At 39.5% G+C, this 14,916-nt stretch overlaps 1 protein-coding gene and 1 long non-coding RNA gene across 13 annotated transcripts in view; one reads left to right on the top strand and one right to left on the bottom strand.

The window, feature by feature from the left end:
- Ehbp1 (EH domain binding protein 1) overlaps window positions 1–14,916 on the top strand; it is a 263,173-nt gene that overhangs the window by 82,609 nt on the left and 165,648 nt on the right. The gene's annotated exons all lie outside the window — the stretch shown is intronic.
- The window catches only part of LOC146893952 (uncharacterized), a 32,286-nt gene continuing 25,176 nt past the window's right edge, over window positions 7,807–14,916 (bottom strand). Inside the window, exon 3 of the long non-coding RNA XR_015002827.2 lies at window positions 7,807–8,005. This is a non-coding gene — a long non-coding RNA (uncharacterized LOC146893952). The remainder of the gene's footprint in view (window positions 8,006–14,916) is intronic.

The following is a 14,916-nucleotide window of genomic DNA, read 5'->3' as shown; positions in this document are numbered from 1 at the left end:
CTGTCTTTGAGGTTGAGGTGTGTTTCTTGTATGCAGTAGAAGGATGGATCCTGTTTTTGTATCTAATCTGTTAGCCTGTGTCTTTATATAGGTGAGTTGAGTCCATTTATATTAAGGGATATTAATGATCAGTGATTGCTAGTTCCTGTTATTTTAGTTTTCATTGTTGGTGATGTTATTGTGTGTGTTTTCCCCCTTCTTTGGTATTTACTGCTGTGAGATCATCTATTGTCTATGTTTTTGTGGATGTAGCTAACTTCCTTGGGTTGGAGTTTTCCTTCTAGTGTTTTGTGTAGGGCTAGGTTTGTGGCTAGGTGTTGGTTAAATCTGGTTCTGTCATAAAATATCTTGTTTTTTCCATTTATTGTGATTGAAAGTTTTGCTGGCTATAGTAGTCTGGGCTGGCATTCATGGTCTCTTAATGTCTGCATAACACTTGACCATGACTTTCTGGCTTTCATTATCTCCAATGAGAAGTCAGGTATAATTCTGATATGTCTGTCTTTATATGTTGCTTGGCCTTTTTCCTTGCAGTTCTTAATATTCTTTAATTATTCTGTATGTTTAGTGTTTTGATTATTATGTGGTGAGGGGACTTTTTTTATTCAATCTATTTGGTGTTCTGTAAGCTTCTTGTATCTTCATATGCATATTAGAGATAGAATTTTAGCTAACAAATAAGCCTTGCTGCACTCATAGGCAGTTTAAATTGGAGTGATAACAGTATCAGTACTCTTTGACAAGATGGTAATGCGGGTCCAGTTAATTGTTGTTTTAGAATAGGCAAGTGATGAGAATGGGCTTAAAACCAAACAAACCAGAGAAGGCAAGGGGTCAGTAAGCTACTAACTGCTGTTATAGCAAATGAAGTACAACATAGATTTTTTTTTAATGCTTTCTTCCAAGGTTGTCAGAACTCTATGGAAATAGGGAGATATGTAAGGAAATCAAAATAGGTTTTGTGGCTTTTTGAGATAGCTCAGTGATTTAATGTTAACTTTCAGCACCCAGGTGAAAGTACTCACAACTGCTGATATAACTCCTTCCAGTCTCTGGACATCCTTATGCATGTGGATGTTGACAACTCTTCCCCCCACACACACACACCCTGCAAACATACATACACACAAATCATAACAAAGTTTAGAAGGCAGTCTTTGTTTCTTTGAAAACTAAATATCAGGGGAAACCCTCAATTCTTTGTGTATGTCAGGTGCAGTCAGTATTTGCCTCTTCAGAGACATTTAAATATTACTAGTTGTGATATTTAAGAGTGCAAGGGCCTGGATATTTCCTTAGCGGTGTGATACCTTAACTTACTTAACTGTAAAGTGGGGATAAAAACATGCCTATTTCATAGAAGTGTTCCTTAGCATGTGTTCTGGAAGACAGTGTATGGCATGGTCAATTATTGTTATAGTTAGTTGGGTTTTTTTTATTCCTTAAGTATCAGAGTTGAGAAATACATAGAATAAGCACTGTTTACTGCCCTACAGAAAACGGTGTAGAGTTCTATTGTCAGATTTTCTCTGTAATCTCCACTGTGTGTTTCATATTTTCTCATTAATACTTGAAGAAGGAAAACAGTCTGTGATAACACTGGTAAGATTATACAGCACTGTTGTTGGGGTTTTCTGTCCTACCCAGTTCCCGCAATCGTTAAGTCCCAAAGAAATCACACAGAGGTCTATATTAGTTATAAAACTGATTGGCCCATTAGCTCAGGCTTCTTATTAATTCTTATAATCTATATTAGCCCATTATTCTAATATTGTTAGCCGCATGGCTCAGTACCTTTTTCAGCGAGGCAGTCACTTCTTGCTTCTTCTGTGTCTGGGCCGGGACTGCAGAGGAATGGGCTTCCCTCTTCCCAGAATCCTCTTGTTCTCCTTGACCCACCTTTACTTTCTGTCTGATTGTCCCACTTGTACTTCCTGCCTGGCTACTGGCCAATCAACGTTTATTTAAAATATAATTGACAGAATAGAGACCATGGTGCCACACCATAGCTTTCTTTTCCTCCTGGTGCTGGGACTGAACCTGGGGCCTTTCTTTTGCTGGTCATGCACTGTTGCTCTCCACCAGCTAGCCACACCCTCTAGATTTTACAGCTCTTCCAAGGTAGTATATACTAAATACCTATACAAAACTCATTGTGCACAATCCTCATTGAGAAGCATAAATCACTTAATTGACCTGATTCTGATTTAAATTTATTTTTATTATCATACCTTTTATTTACACCGTATTTTAGAGAATTATGCTATAACTGAATAACATGGTTCAGCTTTAATTTTAAATGGTTAATTATGCCTTTTTAACTGTAGAAAATTTAAGGTATTTTATCACCCTAGAGCTGAAAAACACTGAAAACTCAGGTTGTACTTAAAACATCACAGAAAGTAATGATAATTATCTGTATGTTTTTTTTTAATTTAAAGAAGATCCTACAAATTGCCTTGAAGCAAGTTCAATCCTATCAAAAATATTTCAGTATGTAATTATACTGTAACTATGAAATTGGAACATCAATGTGAAGATTGGCTACCTCTTTCTCTTCACCATTCATACCTTTAAGTCCCTTGTAGACAAAGAATAGCCTTTTAAAGGAATACCTGAGACACTTGGCTCAAAGGCAAACAAACCTCTGTGAAAAGTGTGTCACATGACACCAGAATCTAGAGAGCCAAGAAAAGCAGTACACCCCCAAACAATGGTACTTTATGTGTATTCTTGAAGAGCTTTTGAAGCTGGTCACACAGGCTGCTAAGATAGCTACCTGGAGGAGAAAACACAGCATCTGTAGGGTTGCCCCACCTCCTTAGAAACCACACATGCTAATCCAAGTTATGTATCTACAACATTCAAAGTATAATGTAGTAGGTAGAACACAGAAGAGCTGTTGGATTGCATGGTGAAGAGTGCTCCCCGAAGCCTGGAAACATCAAGTGTCCCGTAGTTGTGTGCCAGTCCCGTGTGGCCGTGTCTGTGTCCTCATTACCCTCCCCTTCTTCATGCAGACTGACTGCTCCTTGTGCCTCTGTGGAGAGCCAATAGAAGTGCTTATATTCTGTAGCTTAGCTATATATGATATGCTGTCATCTTGATTGTTCTCATATAGCCTGACATCCTGGAAGAAGCTGGATTCTATCCAGGCTTCAGAATGAGGGGTTATTTCCCTCTCCACAACCATGTGATTTTCCTTGTCTTCCTCTCCTGATTCTAGTCTCCCCTCTGAAACTTTTATCCAGAAGTTCTGTTTTCTGTTACTTAGAACAAGTAGATAGACTTGTGCATTTCAGTCTGTGGGATGTGCCTTTGGGGAATCAAATGACCTTTTCACAGAGATTGACTAACACGTTACGATTTATAACAGTAGCAAAATTACAGTTATGAAGTCGCAATGAAAATAATTTTATGGTTGGGAGTCACCACAACATGAGGAACTGTATTAAAGGGTCTCAGCATTAGGAAGGTTAAGAACGACTTATACATACTGTCTGTCATCCAGGATTCGGAGGTCTCAGCCTATCTGGTCTAAGGGAGATATGAGAAGGTCCAAGCTTGGAGATTTGCCAGTCATCATTTGATGAAATTTTTTTATTGATTTTATTGAGCTATACATTTTTCTCTGCTCCCCTTCCTTCCGTTCCCCATGCTCCCAATTTACTCAGGAGATTTTGTCTTTTTCTAATTCTCATGTAGATTAGATCCATGTATGTCTCTCTTAGGGTCCTCATTGTGATCTAGGTTCTTTGAGATTATGAATTATAGGCTGGTTTCCTTTGCTTTATGTTTAAAAGCTACTTATGAGTGAGTACATATGATATTTGTCTCTCTGGGTCTGGGTTACCTCACTCAATGTGATGTTTTCTAGACTCATCTGTTTGCCTGCAAATTTCAAGATGTCGTTATTTTTTTTTCTGCTGTGTAGTACTCCATTGTGTAAATGTACCACATTTTCCTTATCCATTTTTCGGTCAATGGGGCATTTAGGTTGTCTATGACAAACAGTGCTGCTATGAACATAGTTGAGCACATGTCCTTGTGGTACCTTTGAGCATCCTTTGAGTATATACCCAAAAGTGGTATTGCTGGGTCTTGAGGAAGGTTGTTTCCTAATTTTCTGAGAAATCACCATACTGATATTCAAAAAGGCTGTACCAGTTTGCACTCCCACCAGCAATGCAGAAGTGTTCCTTTTGCCCCACATCCTCTCAGGCATAAGTTGTCATCAGTGATTTTGATCTTGGCCATTCTTATAGGTGTAAGATGGAATCTCAGAGTTGTTTTGATTTGGATGTCTCTGATGGCTAAGGATGTTGAGCATTTCCGTAAGTGTCTTTCAGCCATTTTAGATTCCTCTATTGAGACTTCTTTGTTTAGGTCTGTACCCCATTTTTTTTTTAGTGGATTATTTGTCCTTTTGATGGCTGGATATCAACATGTAGAAGAATGAAAATAGACCCATATTTATCACCATGGACAAAACTCAAGTCCAAATGGATCAAAGACCTCAGCAAAAAGCCAGCCACACTGAACCTCATAGTAGAGAAAGTGGGAAGTACACTTGAACGCATTGGCACAGGAGACCACTTCCTAAATAGAACCCCGGCAGCACAGACACTGAGAGAGACAATTAATAAATGGGACTTCCTGAAACTGAAACGCTTCTGTGAAGCAGAGGACACGGTCAATAAGACAAAATGGCAGCCTACAGAATGGGAAAAGATCTTTACCAACCCCACATGAGATAGAGGTCTGACCTCCAAAATATACAAAGAATTTAAGAAATTGGTTATCAGAAGAACATCCTTAGTCATCAGAGTAAGAATAGGAAACTATGGGTTGGAGAGCTGTTTCAGTGGGTGAGAGAGGAGAGTGCTGCCCTTGCAGAGGACCCAGCTCAGTTCTCAGCACCTGTTGGGTGGCTCCCAATTGCCTCTAACTTTGCTACCTTTGGCCTTTTGAGGACACCTTCACTTACTGCCCAATTTGTGTACACACATGCACTCATGTGTGCATATACACACAATCAAAAACAAATCTAAAAAAGGAAGCACTTAAAAAAATACAATAGATAGGAACTGAGTTTGATTCCTTCAAAGCTGTGTGAGAAAGCCAGGCCTAGCAATTGTGGAAGGGAAAGACCGAAGGACCCCTGGGTCCTGCTGGTCATCCATTCTAATCTCTAAGCTCCAGGTTCAGGGAGAGATCCTGTCTCAACCACCAAACTGAGGGTAAAGTAGAGAGTGGTTGAAAAGACATTCAACGGTTGACGTCTGGCTTCTGCACACATGTACACATTTGCAGGCACACGTACACATGCATGAACACACACAAACACAATGGAGTAGAAATAATGTTTAATAAAGGAAAGAAAGAAGCAGAGTGTGGGGGGATGGAGTGTTAGACCAACTCTTGTCTGAGTGGAAGGTGGTACTTGAATTTGCGAGCTGAGATGTCAAGTGCATGCATAGAGCCTTAGAGTTCTTGTTCTCTGTAGTAGCAGACAGCAAGCAGCTAAGCTGACTTCACAGCTTACCCCAGGCTCAGGGTCATTTTACTCCAAGGTCATTCTCCCTGACAAGTCTGTTCCAGTGCCAGAGTGGAGCCTCCTGCTTTGGTTTGGCACAGTTTGGCTGAAATCTGTAGCTGACTGTGAGGCTAGTGAGGACTCTGTGGTTACCTTGAGGAGGGCCCGCCTGTCTCTTTTCTCCAGGGCCTCCCAGCTTACCTTCTGGTGATGTTTCCTGTCTGCCTTTTCACCAGGAAGGCAGAAAGTGGGCCTGGTAGATTCCAGTTGTCACTCATCTTTTTCTCTGCACTCTTCCAGTATCCTGTGACCTTTGAGACTTTTGGGGTCTTTCTCCGTTTGCAGCTTATTTTCTGTTGTTTTTGGGGTATGCAGAGGCAGTGCCCGGTGTGCCATCTCTCCCGGAAGTTCTATTACACAAGCAATGGTTCTTCTGTAGAATATCAGTTCCTGCTCACAATTCCCATCCTGTGTTAGGAGCTCTTTGCTTTATCGAATGCCTGGTCTCCTAGCGTATTCATCTTAGTTCTTAATTCTTGTTCTGATAATTCTACCATTCTTCTCATACCTAAATCTGTTCTGATGCTTGCTCCTTTATTCAGATCATGATTTTTGCCATTAATGTGACTTGCCTTTTTTTTTTTTTCTTCTCTTGGTGGCTGGATGTGATATACTGGGTAAAAGGGAACTGCTGTGAGAAACTCTTGAGTAATGGTGTTAAGAAGTGGTAGAGGTGATAAACTCAGATTTTCTGGGTGCTTGTGCCTCTGGGGTGTGAAATGGCAAATGCTTTCCAATTTCCTCTCTTCCTAGGTTGGATGGTATTGTTAGAAAAGACTGTGCTGGATGTTTCTCTTCCTCCTGGTCAGTCAGACTCTGATAAAGCTTTTGTAGGGAAGGCTAGATAAGACTTTGGCACTATCTGGTGTATTTCACAGTGGTTTCTTTCTTCCCTTGTTAGCAAAGGTGCGTTTTCTCAGGTAGTTAGCACTTGGAAGTAATACTTAAAAGTACTAGTATGGATATGTATGAATGGGTTCCTCAGTTGTTTTAATTTGCAGATTTAACCATACCTGTCCTCTAGCAATTCCTCAATTACAGCTGGTTTTCCTATCTTAACCTTGGTTACCAAGAAGGTTTGTGCTTCAGTATGTTACAGTCCTTTTATCTGCCTGTCTAGCTGCATAATTTAGTGGGTATTAGTTTGCCCTACAAACTAGCTTTTCTTATTTTTCTAAGACTTGGTACTTTTTAGTTTGAACAGAGTTTCAGTTTTTTGGTTTTGTGAAGACAGAGTAGTGATTTTGAAGTGCCTTCCATATAGAACCAGAAACTAGAAATGTGATTACCTCTGCACATTTAGAAATCCTGATGGACCTGGAGTCTGTGTTGATGTTCACGGCCTGTGTTACCACAGAGGGTCAAAGGAATCATGCATGTTGAAGTCTGAGGGCTGTGCTAACCCAGCTCCACCCTTTACTGACCCTGCCCCTCGATGGACACTGCAGCAGGAGAGCTGGCCTTGCCCCTCATGGGAGAGCTGGCCCTTGCACTTGGAAATGGCACTACCCCTTATCATGGACATGGGAGAACTGGCCCAGATGGCATGGACCTTGAAAATCTGGCTCTGCCCCTCACCTGAGGTGGGCAGTCCCAATGGCCTAGACTGACCAGCTCAGCTAATCACCAAGATGCACATTCTGAGCCTTGGGTTGTCCTACCATAACATCTACCCCATTTATGACCTCCTGGTGTGTGCGAAGAGACTGGTCCTGCTGAACGATACCTGCAGGATCTCCATGAATTAGGACAACAGCAGGATATCCGAGAGGAGTTTTGGTGAGGGTCCAGTGATGGTGGTGTGCCAGAGGCCAGAGGCCTGGAACCAGACCAGTGACTCATTGCAGTGAACATCTGCAAGTGGACTGATTGACAAGTGGGTACACTGCGTGACACACTGCAGTTCCCAGTGCCACAAGGATGAATGAGGAGATGTTGTGGAAAGATGGAGGATAGAGGTGGTTTTGTTTGTTGTTTTATTTGTTTTAAATTATTTTGGGGGTGGTTTTCTTTGAGGGGAGACACTACAGGGATGAGGGTTGATATGAAGGAACTTGGAGGTGCATGGAATTGGGGTACATGATATGAATTTCCCAAAGAATCATTAAAGAATTATGTTAATAAAAAAAGAAATCCTGATGAACAAAGCAAGAAAGTACTAAATATATTGGCAAAAGTTTAATATTTTCTGTACTAAAGAGTTCTAGAAGTCTTTTTAAAAAAGATTTATTTATTACATGCAGTCTGCCTGTATGTCTGTCTGCAAGCCAGAAGAAGGTGCCAGATCTCATTACGGATGGTGTGAGTCACCATGTGGTTGCTGGGAACTGAACTCAGGACCTTTGGAAGAACAGCCAATGGTGCTGTTAACCTCTGAGCCATCTCTCCAGTCTTTTTCAAACAAAAGGCCTAAATAGATAAGGAATAAAGGGTACAGAAGTGAAAATGCAGATGGAACATTATGAATAAATTCAAAGGTTACAGATTATCAAATAAATGCAAAAAAACCACCCAATGACATACCAGCTTTCTTACAGCAGAGCAAGTAATTAAAGAAAAAAAAAACAGTACTGTTATGAGCATGTTTGGTGAGACTACTTTATGATATGCACAAGGTTATAGGTTAGTATAATTTCCTTGGGAAAGCAATTTAGTGACATTTAAAAATAATTAGATATTACTTTTATCTTTGTATGTGCATGCATATTTGTTTGTGAATGGGTGTACATGCACATACACATGTGGAGGTTAAAGACAACCTCAAATGTCAATCATTGTTTCCACTCGCTGAGACAGGTTTGTTTGGTTTTTCTTTTTCTGCATTTTTGCTTGTCCCTACGTATACCGGGCTATCTGAATCCTGGGAATTCTATCTCTTCTCCACTCCCACGCTGGTTCCAACTTTGTCTTAGTCCGTGTTCTATTGCTGTGATGAGGAAACTCTTATAAAGGAAAGCATTTAACTGGGGCTGGCTTACAGGTTCAGAGGTTTAGTCCATTGTCATCATGGCAGGAGCATGGCAGCAGCAAACAAACATGATGTTGGAGAGGTAGCTGAGAGTTCTACATCTGGATCAGCAGGCGGCAGGAATAGAGAGACTCTAGCCTGGCTTGTGCATTTGAAACTCCAAAGTCCATCCTTAGTGAAGCACTTTCCCCAGCAAGGTCACACCTCCTAATCCCTGGCAATAGTGCCACTCCCTAATGACCAAATATTCAAATCTATGAGCCTGTGGGAGACATCATATTCAAACCACCCTAGATGCATACTCCTGTGCCCAGATTTATGTAATTCTGAGAATTCACGTGAAGATCTTCACACTTGTGCAGCAAGTGCTGTACCCACCGAACCATCTCCCCAGCCCTCTTATAATTATTATTACTACTACTATTATTTTAATCTCTTCTGGCTCTGGAGACATGGCTTTGTAGTTAAGAACACTGACTGTTCTTGCAGAGGATTCAGGACTTCCAACACCCACATGATATAGCTCACAACTGTCTAACTCCAGTTCTAGAACATTTGACGCCCTTCTGAGGCCTCCGCAGGCACCAGGCACACATGTGATATACAGACATACATGCAGATAAAATACCCGTATGCATGACATAAATAAGTAAAATGGAAAAAAAAATTCTCACTTCCGAAAATCCTCCCTAAGAAATAGAGTCCCAAATACTTTGTTTATACAAATGTTCAGTACAGCATGGTTTTTAAGAGTAACATATTAGAAGTGAGTTTACGCAAAATAATAAGAAATAGTTACAAAATTTGTGATGTAGCCATATTATAGAATAATACGTGTCACCTAGATATAGGTTTATTGAGTTATAATGTCAAATTATAATAGGATTTATGTATAGTACTTATAAAAACTAGAGAAAAATATACCATAAAGGCCATGGTTTTGCTTAGCCAGTAAAGTGTAAATGGGTTTTTGATACTTGTACATTAACAGTTTTCTGAGTGAATTTTTATGCAATCCAGAAGGTGTAATATTTAAAACATGATTGATCTCAGAGACTCCTAAAAGATGGGATGTATGATGCTAGAGAAAGGGAGACACGTCCAGTTGTTGAGGCTGGGGTTTAGGAGAAAGGGGCAGCAGAGGTAGAAGAGTCCAAACTCGTGAGAGATTTAGCAGGTAGAGCCTCTTTAGTTCAGTTAGCGCTTAGATGTGAACCTTAGAAATAGTGTGGGGACCTAGGCGTCCACAGCAGCATGTGCTTTTCACTCCTGGCTGTGAAAGGCACGAAGCCTCAGAATAAATTCTTTTTAAACTTGAAGTGATTGTATTTCTTTCGTACATCTAATGAAGACTTAGTTTTAAAATTTGCTAATTTACTTTCATAAGATTCAGCAAGTGGACTTTCACTATTTTCCTTTGTGTCACAGGGGAGGAGGTTGATATAAACCGTCCAGTAGCAGTTCTGTAGTAGAGCTGACTCTAGGGCCTCTCTCTCTCTCTCTCTCTCTCTCTTTTTTTTTTTCTTTCAAGTTTGGACCACCTACAACATGTTTAGACCTTTGAGGAAGTACTTCAACTTGTATTCTATGTACACCTGGAGTTTCCCTTTGAGAGGTTGAGGTTTTTATTTAGATGGTTATTTTAGAGGAAAGCTAAATTCGGTTTTAAAATCAGTATAGTTTTCTAAGAGATGATGTATCTCATTAGGATTTTTTAAATGATGATTCCTCCTGTTGACTCTTCGCTACTAAGTCCCTTCCACCAGAGCATCTAAGTTGGTTATTTTAGCTGATACGGTTTCTAATTAAGTCTTTGTGGTTGAGAGAGCTCCCTGTAGCATGTCTACTTTAGCATTTAATTGCTCCATGAATTCAAAATTAAATTCTGTAGTGCTTCCTTTTGGTCTGCTGGTGAAGCAGAGATCAGCATGGCCCGAGAAATGCTGTGCTGTGACAGTCTGAAAGACCAGCATCACAGTTTTGAAAGTCAGAACTGTCGCTCTTCTAGATTAAGTTTATCATTTCAGCATAAAGTTTAAAGTGGCATCTCGGAACTAAGGAAAAGAATGCTGGACACATAATAAGCTTTCAATAACTTTGTAAAATGTGATTTTTTTTTTGTCTTGCTAATGCAGTATACCAAACAATTTTGTTTCACAAAGAACAGCAATTTGAGTTTTTAGGTAGTATGTGAATACCAAGTACCAAAACAGCTCTCTAGTAAATAGTACGTTGTAAGAGGTTCTTGTATTGAAGTGGCAGGTTGGATTAAGAAACTGCTAACATGTCTTCAAAATTCTCTATTATCTCATTGGACAATTTTGATTCTTTAATGGGTAATGAGAGTGTTTATCTAGGTAATTGACTGCTTATTCTTTTCACTGTGAAATAATTCATGTAATCACGAGACAGAGGGCAAGATTTCCCAACTCAGAATTTAAAAACAGTATTAATTTAGATTGCTCTTCAGAATTCCAGTTGCTTGTCGTATCATTGCCTGGTGCCCTGATTCCGTAGTGCTTAGACCTTCATAGTTCTCAAGAACAAGGGTGTGAATAGACCCAAGGATTAGGCAGCACGATTCTAGAAGGCTGGATGTTGCAGGCACTAATTTACCATGAGGTAGTTGGTGCATGCTTATGGTGCTGTTAAGGCATGGCAACTACATGGAGAAAACAGGAACATGATGCAGTTTGCTGATGGTCACAGATGTGCATCTAGAGAATTCTCATAAGACAAATACCCAGCAATCTTGATTAGTCTTAAGTATAACCATGTGAGACAAGTAAACTTTTTATGATAGTTTTTTATAAAGATCAGATTAAGGCTTCTGCTTCTGCCAGAGAGGGAGAGTAAAGAGTGTGAGGTGCTCTGGGCTCTGGAAAATAGCTAAAAACAGGAATAATATGCAAAAATTTAAAATTAGTTCTGAAATGACCCTCGTAGACTCATGAATCAATACTAATGACTGAACTAGGCATTCTGGATGACAGCTGTCTCTCACAGCTTTCATGCAGGGCTTCTACATGAACTCAGGTTTACCTTTCACCTCTGTGTAGAGATTCAGGAAAGATCCAAAATGTTCCACAGGGTGGAACTCTAGTATTATTGCCTTACTGAGTAAAGCTGAGACTTCAGAATCAGGGTAAGAATTAAGTCTCAATACCAGGCTTGGTAATATGCTGTAAACAAAGCGAGACGCCTGCACAGAGCACTAGCGTGTACCACCTGCACAGAGCACTAACGTGTACCACCTGCACAGAGCACTAGCGTGTACCACCTGCACAGAGCACTAGCGTGTACCACCTGCACAGAGCACTAGCGTGTACCACCTGCACAGAGCACTAGCGTGTACCACCTGCACAGAGCACTAACGTGTACCACCTGCACAGAGCACTAGCGTGTACCACCTGCACAGAGCACTAGCGTGTACCACCTGCACAGAGCACTAGCGTGTACCACCTGCACAGAGCACTAACGTGTACCACCTGCACAGAGCACTAGCGTGTACCACCTGCACAGAGCACTAGCGTGTACCACCTGCACAGAGCACTAGCGTGTACCACAAGGACAGCATCACAGCAAAGAGCTTGTAACTCAGGTAACTACTCTTTTTTTGAGACATAATTCTTGAAAAAAAGATACTAGAAGACAAATTGTGATTATTCAAGCTTAACGGTTTATTTTAATTGAACAAACTAAACTCAATACTTGCAGATAAACAACTAAAACTATTTAGTCTCTGAAAAACTCAAACTTTGAGTGAAAAAATAGAATTTTTTAAACTTTATTCCTGCCACATTTAGTTTTATAGTTTCTTAATGCTTAAGAGGGTTTTTCGATGCTATAAGTGACAGTATAGAAAAATATAGTTTATTTTGGTAATAATAAAGTATTTTAATATGTGAGAGTCCTCTTTTCCCCAAACACAAAGTATGAGACTGAAAAATTATGGATGGGCAGACAACTCACTCAGTGTTCATTATAGTACAATGGATTTTTAATTTCCCAGGGCCTTAAAGTTCATTGATAAGGTTTTTCAGATTCTGTGTTACCATTAACCTTTAAGAAACAACTTCTTGAATTTTGGGATGGTATCAAGTGTGAAGACACAAAATCATATGAAGGTACTAAAATATTAGATTTTTTTTCAACTACCTATCTGAGACTTGGTTTTCTTCACATTGTTTAACTAAAAGGATACAGAACACAACACAGATTGAGCATGCCAGTAGAACTGACTTTTCAAGTAGTCATTACAGAGATTTTAAAGAGCGAAAAAGACTGAAGAATCTCACTCATGAACATTAATTCAAAAATACTCAATAAAATACTGGCAAATAGAATCCAAGAACACATCAGAACCATCATCCACCATGATCAAGTCAACTTCATCCCAGAGGCACAGAGATGGTTCAACATATGAAAATCTGTCAACGTAATCCACCATATAAACAAACTAAAAAATAAAAACCACATGATCATCTCATTAGATGCTGAAAAAGGTTTTAAAAAATTACAACATCCCTTCATGATAAAGGTTTAAGAGAGAGCAGGGATACAAGGAACATACCTAAACATAAAAAAGGCAATATACAGAAAGCCAACAGCCAACATCAAACTCAATGGAGAGAAACTCTTAGCTATCCCACTGAACTCAAGAACAGGACAAGGTTGTCCACTCTCTCCATATCTATTCAATATAGTTCTTGAGGTCCTAGCTAGAGCAATAAGACAACAAAAGGAGATCAAGGGGATACAAATTGGAAAAGAAGAAGTCAAACTCTCACTGTTTGCTGATGATATGATAGTTTACATAAGCGACCCCAAAAATTCTACCAAGGAACTTCTACAACTCGTAAACACTTTCAGTAATATACAAGGATACAAGGTTAACACAAAAAAATCAATAGTGCTTCTTTACACAGATGATAATGGGCTGAGAAAGAAATCAGAGAAACATCACCTTTCACAATAGCCACAAATAGCATAAAATATCTCAGAGTAACTCTACCCAAACAAGCAGAAGACCTGTATGACAAGAACTTTAAATTTTTGAAGAAAGAAATTGAAGAAGATACCAGAAAATGGAAAGATCTCTCATGCTCTTGGGTAGGTAGAATTAACATAGTAAAAATGACAGTCTTACCAAAAGCAATCTACAGATTCAATGCAATGCCCGTCAAAATCCCAACAAAATTCTTCACAGACCTCAAAAAGAATGGTACTCAACTTCATATGAAAAAGCAAAAAACCCAGGATAGCCAAAACAATCCTGTACAGTAAAAGAATTTCTGGAAGCATCACAATCCCTGACTTCAAACTCTACTACAGAGCTACAGTACTGAAAACAGCCTGATATTGGCATAAAAACGAACAGGAGGACCAATGGAAACAAATCGAAGACCCAGATATTAATCCATACACCTAGAAACACCTGATTTTTGACAAAGAAAAAAAAATATAAAATGGAAAAAAAAGAAAGTATATTCAACAAATGGTAGTGGCATAACTGGATATCAACCTGTAAAAGAATGAAAATAGATCCATATCTATTACCATGCTCAAAACTCAAGTCCAAATAGATCAAAGACCTCAACATAAAGCCAACTACACTGAACCTCATAGAAAAGAAAGTGGGAAGTACACTTGAACACGTTGGCACAGGAGACCACTTCTTAAATATAACCCCAATAAGCACAGACACTGAGAGAAACTATTAATAATTGGGACCTTCTGAAACTTTTCAAACAAAGGACATGGTCAATAAGACAAAACGACAGCCTACAGAATGAGAAAAGATCTTCACCAACCCCACATCAGACAGAGGTCTGATCTCCAAAATATACAAAGAACTCAAGAAAGTGGTCATCAAGAGAACACATAATCCAATAAAAAATAGGATACAGACCTAAACAGAGAATTCTCAACAGAGGAATCTATAATGGCTGAAAACACTTAAGGAAATGCTCAACATCCTTAGCCGTCAGAGAAATGCAAGTCAAAATAACTCTGAGATTTTATCTTACACCTGTAAGAATGGCCATGATCAAAAACACTGATAACAAGTTATGCTGGAGAGGATGTGGAGTAAAGGGAACACTCCTGCATTGCTGTTGGGAGTACAAACTGGTCTAGTCCCTTTGGATGTCAGTGTGGCGATTTCTCAGAAAATTAGGGAACAATCTTCTTCAAGATTAGCAATACCACTTTTGGGTATATTCCCAAAGGATGCTCAATAGTACCCCAAGGACGTGTGTTCAACTATGTTCATAGCAGCCTTGTTTGTTATAGCCAGAACCTGGAAACAATCTAAATGCTTCTCGACCGAAAAGTAGATAAGGAAAATGTG

Source organism: Myodes glareolus, chromosome 8 (genome assembly GCF_982192425.1).
Source record: "Myodes glareolus chromosome 8, mMyoGla1.1, whole genome shotgun sequence".
Lineage (NCBI taxonomy): Eukaryota > Metazoa > Chordata > Mammalia > Rodentia > Cricetidae > Myodes > Myodes glareolus.
This window is presented reverse-complemented; position numbering and strand designations above follow the sequence as displayed.